Here is a 10,367-nt window from a genome sequence, read left to right on the forward strand (position 1 = left end):
GGCTGATGCTCTATCCACTGAGCCAAACCGGCTAAGGCCAGATATTTCCTAAACATGCCAGATCTCAAAAAATTTCCTTCCAAATATCCTTTCTCAGGAAGCTCCTGAGCGCTGTGCTCTGCCAGAATGAGGGAGTAGCTGAGAACAAAGACATGACCTGGTCCAGGAGGCAGAGGCCGAGCGCAGGAGAGAGGGAGGGGCTTCCCGGGATGGCGGGAGCCGCATCAGGGTGACAGCTGAGCAGGCAGCCCACGGAGAGCAGGGGACAGAGAAGACGACAGGGGATCACTTCGTGTCAGAGGGCCGGCGTGGGTGTCCGGGCGTGATGCTTCGTGATAGGAAATCAAACAAACCGAAAGTGAGCAGGGACTGGAATGGGCACTTCACACAAGGCATGCAGCCCGGCTGGCGTGCTCAGTGGTTGAGCGCCGACCTGTGAACCAGGAGGTCAGGGTTCAATTCCCGGTCAGGGCACATGCCCAGGCTGCAGGTTCGATCCCCGGTGTGGGGTGTGCAGATCAATGATTCTCTCTCATCATGGATGTTTATATCTCTCCTTCCTCACTGAAATCAATAAAAATATATTTTAAAAAATAAGATGTGCAAATAGCCAATGAGCACATGGAAAAGGCCTCGTCCTCGTTAGTCACCAGGAAAGTGCGCTAAGACTGCAGGGATACCCACTCTCCGCCCGCAGAGTGGACCAGATGGAGGACGAGAGACCATCCCACGTGCAGATGAGGCAGTGACCCAACTGGACCTCAAGTACGTTGCCAGCGGGGACACAATCGCCACCCACCACTGCTTTAAAACACTTTTTAGCCGTTTCTTAATCAAGTTAAGACGTTAACCCGTCCTATGGCCCAGCCAACCTACTCCCTGGGGTATGTCCAGAGATATGAGCACACACAGACTCAGAAACACCAGTGCAGGAGCATGCGGAGCAGCTTCACGCCTCGTAGCCCAAACCGGAACCAGCCCAGATGCCCATCCCATCGGATGGATAACCAGAGTGGGATATTCCCACCCACAGACTATGACTCTGCATTGAAAAGGACTGAACAACTCATGACCACGTGGATACATCTTAAAAACACGATGAGCTGCACCTAAAGGTTGTCGGTTCGATTCCCGGTTGGGGCACATACCTGGGGCTCCATCCCCAGGAGGGAGTGTGCAGGAGGCAGTCCATTGATGTTTCTCTCTTTCCCTCTCCCTTCCTCTCTCTCTAAAAATCAATAAAAACATATTTTTTTAAAAAACATGATGAGGGTTAGAAGCCAGAAAAAAATAAAAATACATGTGGTGTGAGTCTATTTACATAAGATTCAAAAACAGGAAAGACTAATCTAGAATGCAGAGCAGTGGTGATCTCGGTGGGGGGAGGGGAGCGGCAGGGAGAGGCAGGTGTTAACCGACAGGGACCCCAGGGAGGCCTCCAGGTGACAGACAGGTCCTGGTGTCACAGGGATGTCACATGTAAACGTCATGAAGCTGGGCACTCAAGACAGCTGCGTTTCACTACCTGTAATGTATTCCTCAATAAAGCACTGAACCCATCGAAAACCAAACAAGCCCCCAAAGATGCCTTGTTAATCCCATGGAACGTAAGAAGTTATATTAGAAAAGAAAACGTAATCCTGGGGCACTCCACATACTACGGACTTAGCTCGGCTGTGAAAATAACTCCACGGCCGTAATAATGGATCAATACACTACACAGGCGTTCAACCAGACATCTGTGCTGGCTGGAGGAGCAGGAGGGCGGGGCTGAGTGCAGCGGTGCGTTGGGGGAGTGAGCACAGAGAGCTAAACCCTACTATTCCGTAGAAAGTCAACAGATAATGTCAAAATCAAATAAACAAGAAAAACGCAGAGAGGGGTGCGATTCGGTCACCTGGAGGCAAATCCTAGGAGAAGCAGCTCAAGGGAAGCAAGTGGTTGTCTCTGGGGAGTAGAAGTCAGTGGCAAAATGGTGTGGGGCAGCTTTCGGTGCTGTTAGAATTCGATTTGGCAGAAAAGAAACAGAAACCCCAAATAAAATCCCTGCATTAAGACAGAAAAGTATTTCCATTTCAGGTGAGAGTCTGGAGAGAGGCAACTCGGGGTTGCTCCATGACGTTCTAGAAGCCTTGGGCTCCTTTTTCTCGCTGCTGTACCATACTCGGCCTCCGGTTCCAAGGTTACCTTAAGGTGCCGTGTGGCTGCTCCAGCTCCAGCCATCAAATCCACATTCCAACCAGCAGGGACAAAGACGGAAAAGGCTCCACACCAGCTGTCCTTTTAGGATGTCTCCCCAAAGCTACAACACCTCTGCTTTCATCTCATTGGCCCAAACGGAGTCCCGTGGGGACCCCTAGCTGCAAGGGAAGCGGGCAGAAACCATTGCTACTCTGGAGAGCCATGTGAGGAGAGCCTCTGACAAAACAAAAGGAAACAGCATCAGCAGCCAACAGACAAAGCGAAGGGCAGCTCTGCCCTGTGGATTAGCCCTGCAGGCTGCCCTGGCCTTGGGCGCACACCTGGGAGCAAACACCTCCTCAGGCCTCCCTCCACAGCCGGGAACCAAAAGTGGGACCACGGAAGGAAGACTGAGAAGCGGATGGTGTGCGCTGGGTGTATCGGGCGGCGCACACAGGACAATAACCCATGCACGGCCAGTGACCCCACGACAACAGCCTTGCAGGCGGCCCCGAGCTCAGAGGTCTTCCCTGGACATCCACTTTGAGGCCAGTTTGTGAACGGAGAGCGCTGCCCAATGCCCCAGAAAGGTGGAAATCGCAATCCCTCTCTTACAGATAACGCAACAGGCTCCCAGAGGTGAGGTAACTCCCCCAGGTCACAACCGAGGGGCTGGGGCCCAGCCCATCTCTCTCCTCCACGGGACAGGCATTCCTCCAAGGAACCCGGGCGGCCACCCACAGCCTTTGGATTCTCTGCAGGGCCGCAGCGGGCCTGTCAATAAGTCACAAGAAGCAATGAGTCATCTGAAGACAAGATAAACAACAGGGAGGCCCGCTGGGAGGCGCCTTCTGCCTGCCGAGAGTACACAGTGAGCAGGCAGGAGCCCCCTCGGCAAACACCAGCGCAGCAGTTTGCAGACAAAGAGAAAGTGCTGCTCCACTGGAAATGGGCGGCGAGCTCAGCTGCAGAGTTATTTCCATCCTGAAAGGGCTTTTGTCAAGCCTGGACCAGGAGCCCGGCATAAAGGATTCCAAACTTTTCCCTCCTGGTCCCTCCAAAGCCAGAAGGGAAAGTCCTCCTAAGCTGCCATGATAATATTTATTTGCTGCCTCCCATCTGAACATCGCAAAATGCTTCCCCGCTATTTCTGGATAAAACTGCAGACACTCCCCAGTGCTGTTGGGGCCGTCCTTTCCTCTCCCTGCACCCCAGTTCTCAGGGGAGACGCGGATGGCTCTCGGGGAGACGGAGGAGATTGGGCAGAGGGCAGAGGGCGCGTCCTGCCCCCAGAACCCGTCCTCGCCAGGCCTGTCTGGATGCAGTGAGCTCACGGGGACCGGCCGGAGCCCAGACAGCCCGACAGGAAAGTGGCAGGCGGATCAGGGAGAGCCAGGCAGACAGAAATAAGCGAAGGGCAGGGCAGGGCAGGACGTGTGGAGGCCGGCAAGAGAGACCAGCCCAGGGCTCAGGGACAGGGCCCTGCACCTGCAAAGACTCGGGTCAAGGTGGGACCCCGCCCCCAGAAAGAATCCGCCCTCGGGCAAGGGGTTCAGGTAGAGCTCGTCAAGGCTTGGTCAAGACAGCAAGACTGGAGACAGGCCTCTGGGCTCCAGGTCGGAGCAGGTGACGTAATGCTGACTCAGCCAGAGGCCTCAGAGGAACTCTCCTACTCCCGGACCCTCCCCGGCCGGCATGGAACATGGAACGGATGCCTCCGTCTGCCGTTGAGGCGGCTTCGAAAGTCTGGGGACCGGGTACCTTGGAGGCAAATTGGGAAGCAGCATGTGCAAGGGGTAGGCTGCTTGCTTCAGACCACCCCCATCCTTGCTTACAAGGTCCTTCTTCTCCAAATCGCTAAAGGTGACCTTCACACCAGCCCTGAGACCCTGTGGCAACACCACAGACAGAAGCCTGGTCACCGGTGACCCCGTCCAGGACATTTCCAGCCTGAACGGCCTTCTTAATGTGAGTTTCCCCTCTGACCCAATTCAAAGCTTCTGTTGTTATTTTAAAATGACTTACTCTCACTCCACCCAGCACCCAGCACAATGTTGTTCAGTCAGAAGAGCTCAATAAATATCTTTGTTTTTTACTTGACTTGAAAAGAATCTGGTTAAGGAGATTTAAAAAGAGCTATTTGAAAAAAATGAAAATATACGAATAAGCACAAAATTATGCCATCCAAATACAAGTCATAAATCCCAAGGGAGCAATGAAAAAATAAGTGAACCAGAGAGAGGGAGCATTCGCCTGGGAAGGCTACTTGGAGGAGGTGAGTTTTGAACCAGTTACAAGGAGAAATAAGAGTTTGGGCTTACATATTAGAATTATTTTGGTTTCAAGCAACAGCAATCTAGAAAAAGGAAGAAAGGAAGGAAGGGGAAAAAATATAGGGCACTGCATTGGCTCAGACAATGGGATGTAGGCATGGCTGGATCCAGGGCCTCAAATGATATCATCAGGAACCTGTCTCCCTCCATTCTGCTTTCCTCTGTGATAGCTCCATGCCTAGACAGGCTCCCTCCAGGGTGGCTTCCTGGACTTAGATCCTAAAGCTTTGCAATTCCACCAGGAAGACCATGCTTCTCTTTTTCTAGTTTGTTTGTTTGGGGGCGGGGGGGGGGGGGGCAGGTAGAGGGTTGGTTGTAAAAAAAACAAAAACTGTTATTGTAAAGAAATTCTGGAGGGGTTAATTTGTTACTGCAGCTTAACCTGGCCTATCCTGACTGATACGTTTCCTTGGTCTATCTTGGGACAAAAGCTTACCGCCACCACCATCACCCAACCCACCCACCCACACCCCCGCCCTCCACCCGCAGCCAGCAAGGTCTGGTGCTCTGATTGGCTAGGCTGAGTCACAGGCTCACCCCTGGAACCAGGGAGCTGAGGCCAGTCCCCCCACCCCCAATCTTAAGACATCCCCAGAGGAAAGTCAAGACGCTCCTACCAAAGAGAACAAAGGGAATGGACACTGGGCAGCAAAACTCGGCCGAGCACAGCGGGCACTGGGCAGAGGGCGGCGCAGGCTGGGCTCTTCACTCCAAGCGCTCCTGCTCCCGGGACCACTTTCCGTCTCAGGCCCTTACACCCACGTACCAGGCTCCCAGCCTCCCCATGGGAGCTTCCCCAAATGAAAGCTGGGGTTCCCAAAGAGAGCTTGGGGCTCCCTCCGTGCTGCCCCCGCCTGCTCTGGCCCAGACTCCAGGCTGTGACACCCCCAGCCCTGCCAGAGGCCTGGGTGTCCAGCCGTGACCGGGAGGCCCAGTGCGCACACCTGGCCCCAAGGGCCAGCAGCCCCGCCAGCGCCCCCAGCAGCCGCCGATGCTCACGGGCCTCCCAGCCGGCCGAGCTCCGGGAAACCGAGGGCAGCACATGTCAGGGTCAGCGCTGCCATTCCCGGACATATTTTTAACTCCTGGACGAAAGAATTCAATTCGGCTTGTCAGCCTCTCCCCACGGACCTGGGAATCCAGCCGGAGTCCCAACGTCACACTTCCTGCAGCAGCCGGGGGTCAGGAGTTCACGCAGAGCCGCTGCCCTGGGAGCGGGGGTCCGACAAGCCCACATCCTCCCGCCTCCCGCCTGCCTCCCGCCGCTGTGGGAAGGGAGAGGCCAATGAGGCGAATGGAGCGGCTGGAGGGGGGACGTGAAGCAGAAATGCTCCCGGGTCCCAGGCTCAGACTCTCGCTTACCCTGCCTCGGTTTACCCACTGGAGAAATGGGGCTGCCAGGGATCGGTTCAGGGCGGCGAGCCTGTCTTTGCTAGAGGAGGAGTTCCCCACCCAGACTCCGCAGGGCCCAGCCGCAGCCCGGCAGCAAGCCAAGCCTTTCTGTAGGGAACCTTCTAGACTCCCCACCTTCAGAGAGAGAACAGCGGTGGAGCCCAGCTTGGATCTTCAGTTCTCTATCTACACTGCGCCCTGAGTGAAGCGAAGACGTGGGGGACGGAGCCACCAGCAGGAGGCTCCCGGGTCCCCTAGGCCTCTCGGGTGGCCGGGGGCTGCAGAAACAGGACAGCCGCAGGGTCCCCGGAACCCTGGGAGCACAGAGGTAAATGCCCCTCCCCACCCCCTCACAGACTCACCGCCTCCCGGCCGCTCATGTGGCTATAAATGTCGCTATAAAGGCAACAGAAACAGAGCGATGGGAGGTGGCCAAGTTTGGGGAAGGGGGTGAAGAGAACAAAATATATAACCGGTCGGAACAGGCAAGAGAGAGGCGGCTCCTGGCTGTTAGTCTAGAACTCAAAAGTTATGCATTGGGAGCCCAGCCGGCCTGGCTCCGTGGTTGAGCATCGACCTATGAACCAGGAGTCACGGTTCGATTCCCAGTCAGGGCACGTGTCCGGGTTGTGGGCTGGATCCCAGGTGTGGGGCGTGCAGGAAGCAGCCGATCAATGATTCTCTCTCATCATTGATGTTTCTCTCCCTCTCCTGTCCTCTCTGAAATCAATAAAAATATATTTCTTTAAAAGAAAATATTGCAAAGCTCCCCTTTTTTTAAAAAAAAAGTTATTCATTGGAGAGGGGGGGGGACAAAAACAGTAGAGAATTAAAAGAAAAAAAAAAACTGGCTAAAGCACCTACGCATGAGGCTGGGGAGCAGACAGCTGAATACAAAACACAGACCCTCTGGGCGAGACGGACTGAAGGCCTGTGTGGAAGGTGCTTCAGGAGAACACATCACACCAAACCCGCTCAGGGGGGGTCAGGGCCAGTCCTGGCAATTGTGTGAGACCGTTTCGGTTGCCAGTGGCCGCGGCCCAATCCAAACTGGCCCAAGCCAACCACAGGGGGAATGTTTGGCTCCCTCATCTAACAAGGTCAGGGGCTCCAGCTTCAGGCACAGTTGGATCCAGGCTCAGTCAGTACCAGGAGGCATCAGCCACCTCCTCTCACCTCTCGGCCCTGCCTCCCCCGTGCCAGCTTCGTTGCCGCCTGGCACCCCTGGAGGCTGCGGGTCTGCGGTCTCCTTACTGGCACTCACAGGGGAAAGGCCCTCTGGCTGAGCCAGTCTGTGTCAGATCCGGCGGCCAGGGAGGAGAGCTGACCGGGTGCTCAGGCCAGGGTCTCAGGTACGTCTGAAACTGGGGACAGGCCTAGGCTGGACGTTTTTAAAGTGGGGAGAGGGGACTAATTGGGGTGCATTGCCGTTGCTCAGCGGTGGAGCCTGGGGGAGTCGGTGTCCCACTGTGAACCTGTTTCCTCGTCTGTCCACGGGGTGACAACACTTACAGGAGATCAAACCAGAGAACGTATGTGAAGTGCCGAGGACAGAGCACTCAGACGCCTATTTGAGCCATTTTTTTCCCACTTTAGTTGCCTTTTCCCTGCTTCCACCTTATGAATGCCAGAGGCCCACCCCCACACGGCTCAGTGTCCTGGGAGGTGCTGAGCTGGAGAGACGGGGGGTGGGGGGTGGGGGGTGGGGGGGGCATGCGGGCCTGGACCTCATCGGCTCTCTCCTCCATCTGGATTGAGCCAGGTGCCCCCGTGGGGCCGAGCTGGGCTGGAGCAGGAGGTTCTACCGAGACATCATGAGCCACCAAGAGCTAGCGGGCCTTGGCCGTTTGGCTCAGTGGACAGAGCGTCAGCCCACAGACTGAAGGGTCCCGGGTTCAATTCTGGTCAAGGGCACGTCCCTCGGTTGCAGACTCAAGCCCTGGCCCTGGATGCGTCTCTCTCACATCGATGTTTCTCTCTCGGTCTCTCCCCCTCCCACTCTCTCTAAAAATCAACGGGAAATATCCTCGGGTGAGGAGGAACAGCAACAAGAGAGTTACGGGGCCCCGGAAAGGGCCACAGGGAAGCCCCTGCAGGGCCTCTAAGAGCTCACCCCTCGGTTCAGAAGCATGAAGGCGGGAATGGGACTGGGCGGTGGGTGGGAAGGTGGCACCAGGAAAGGAAAGCAAAGGAAGGTCAGAGAGACGTGACCCTCAGCATCCGATCGCTCAGTGAGTCAAGGCCATCCCTGAGTTCCACAAAACTGGAGAAATTCTTTGAATTCAGAAAAACATCAGAATAATCCCTCCCCATCCCACCTGCCCCACCCCACCCATTCCTGGAAAGGGTGACAGGGTGACACCAGCAGTCATGGCCCAGATTGGGCGGGGGGGGGGGGGGAGTCCAGTGAGGAGGGGTCAGAAGGAGAAAAGAGCAAGGCTGCTCCTCTCCACTCGCCCACCAGGGGGCCCCACAGAGCAAGGACACCCAGCCTGGGGCTGGGGAGCAAGTCTTAAGACAGGGGTGGGCAAACTTTTTGACTCGAGGGCCACAATGGGTTCTTAAACTGGACCGGAGGGCCGGAACAAAAGCATGGATGGAGTGTTTGTGTGAACTAATATAAATTCAAAGTAAACATCATTACATAAAAGGGTACGGTCTTTTTTTTTTTTTTTGGTTTTATTCATTTCAAAGGGGCCGGATCCGGCCCTCGGGCCGTAGTTTGCCCACGGCTGTCTTAAGACCTCCAGCTCCTCCCTGTCAGGACCACTCCTGGCAGGAGGCTGCCCATCACTGGGCTTTTCCGAGTCAGAATTCCTGCTCAGAGTGGCAGGGACCGCGTGCTGGGAGGGGCCAAGCTCAGCACCTGCCTTTCAGAGCCACCTGGCTGGCTCCAAATCCTGGCTCCAGCTCTGATTAGCTGTGTAACTTGGGGCATGCATTTCCCCTTCCCTGGCCTCAGTATTGCCATCTACAAAACGGTATAACAATAGTTTCTATGTTAAATGAATTCATCCACTGGCACATAAACAACTCCCTGCATGGTGCTGGCTGCTATAATTGATGATGTTGCTGTTATTATCAGGTTCAGGGGATGAAAAGGGATCTTCAGCTAAACCCACAGATTCAAGAGAGGCAGCTCTCAACCTCGGATTTGGTCTTCCCGCCCCTTTACCTTTCGGCTTTCTTGCCTCCTGGGCGCCTTCTTCACGAGATTACCCCACCACCTGCCCTCCGTCGATCAGCAGAATGGAAACGGGCGTTAAAACCTCAGACAAGAAAGCAGGAAAAGCTAACGACACAAAGGGGGTGGCAGGGAGGGGCTCCGGGTCCCGGCTCGGGGCAGAGGAGGCACAGGTGCCCCAGAGCACCCCAGGTACCTGCAGGCCTCGCGGGGAGCAGGAGCCCAGCCTCCCTCTGCCTGTGGTCAGTGACCCCAGGACCCACAGACGGCCCTCTGCATCACGCTGCCTCTCACGCTGGGCCTTAATGACAGCATATTGACCGGCTCCTGCTGTCTCTCTTCCCCAGTGTGTCCCCTTCTGCCTGGGATCTCGCCTCCCCTCCTGGCCCTGCGTGCTGCGCCCTCCTGTTCAGCCCTATGTTCTCGCTGGCTCTCCTCCCTCCTCTAAGTCTCATCCTTGCTCCGCCCTGATTTCTTCCAGAGCCGCGCTGATTCGTTTCCTATTCCATGGCGCCACCTGCTGGTCATGGCGGGCACGGCGCGCTTTTTATCGGGGCAGAGGGAGACCATCTGGATGTCACACCAACAGCCAAACCAGCGCTCCCTGCACCGACCGCCCCACCTCCCCACGGACTCACATGGGCGCTAATCCCACTACAACCCACCTTACGGTCGTTGGAAACAGACACAGAGACCGTCCCTTCACCACACGTGGTCTCTTGTAGGTTCGGGCAGCTGCTGGGCACAGCCCAGGACAAAGCAGGGACTCCTGCCCTCCAGCGGCGTCCAGCAGGCCTGCCAGGCCCCAGGAGGGGGGGGCGGGGGGGGCGCCCCAGCAGCAGAGGGGCCACGCGCGGCTCTGAAGCAGCCGGTGGAGGGCAGTCCTGGGGCACCCCAAAGCCGCCGCGAGCTGCCTCTTCCCTCCAACTCAGGGGGAAACTCATTCTGGTGACATCATTTTAACTGATGAACGCAGAACAGCAAATCGTACATCCTGGGTGTGCTTCACGCTTTTTACATAAACTTCATATGTTGCAGCATTGCACGTGTGTTCAAATGGTAGTTGTGAGTGAGGTTTTTGATAGATTCCACTTTTTTATAGATTCCACTTTTCCACAATTATCCTGGAGCGCTTTTTACCATGGAGGGGAGGCAGAAGGCAAGCTTGCACTCTTTGGAAAACTGAAAACACTCCCCATGATGCACCGGGGGCTGTGATGTAGGAACTAGCCTTCAACCTGAGGTTGAAAGCCCAGGCCATCCACCGACAGGCTGAG

Source organism: Myotis yumanensis, unplaced genomic scaffold (genome assembly GCF_028538775.1).
Source record: "Myotis yumanensis isolate MYYU_CA2020_CCGP unplaced genomic scaffold, mMyoYum1.0.hap1 SCAF_5, whole genome shotgun sequence".
Taxonomy (NCBI): domain Eukaryota; kingdom Metazoa; phylum Chordata; class Mammalia; order Chiroptera; family Vespertilionidae; genus Myotis; species Myotis yumanensis.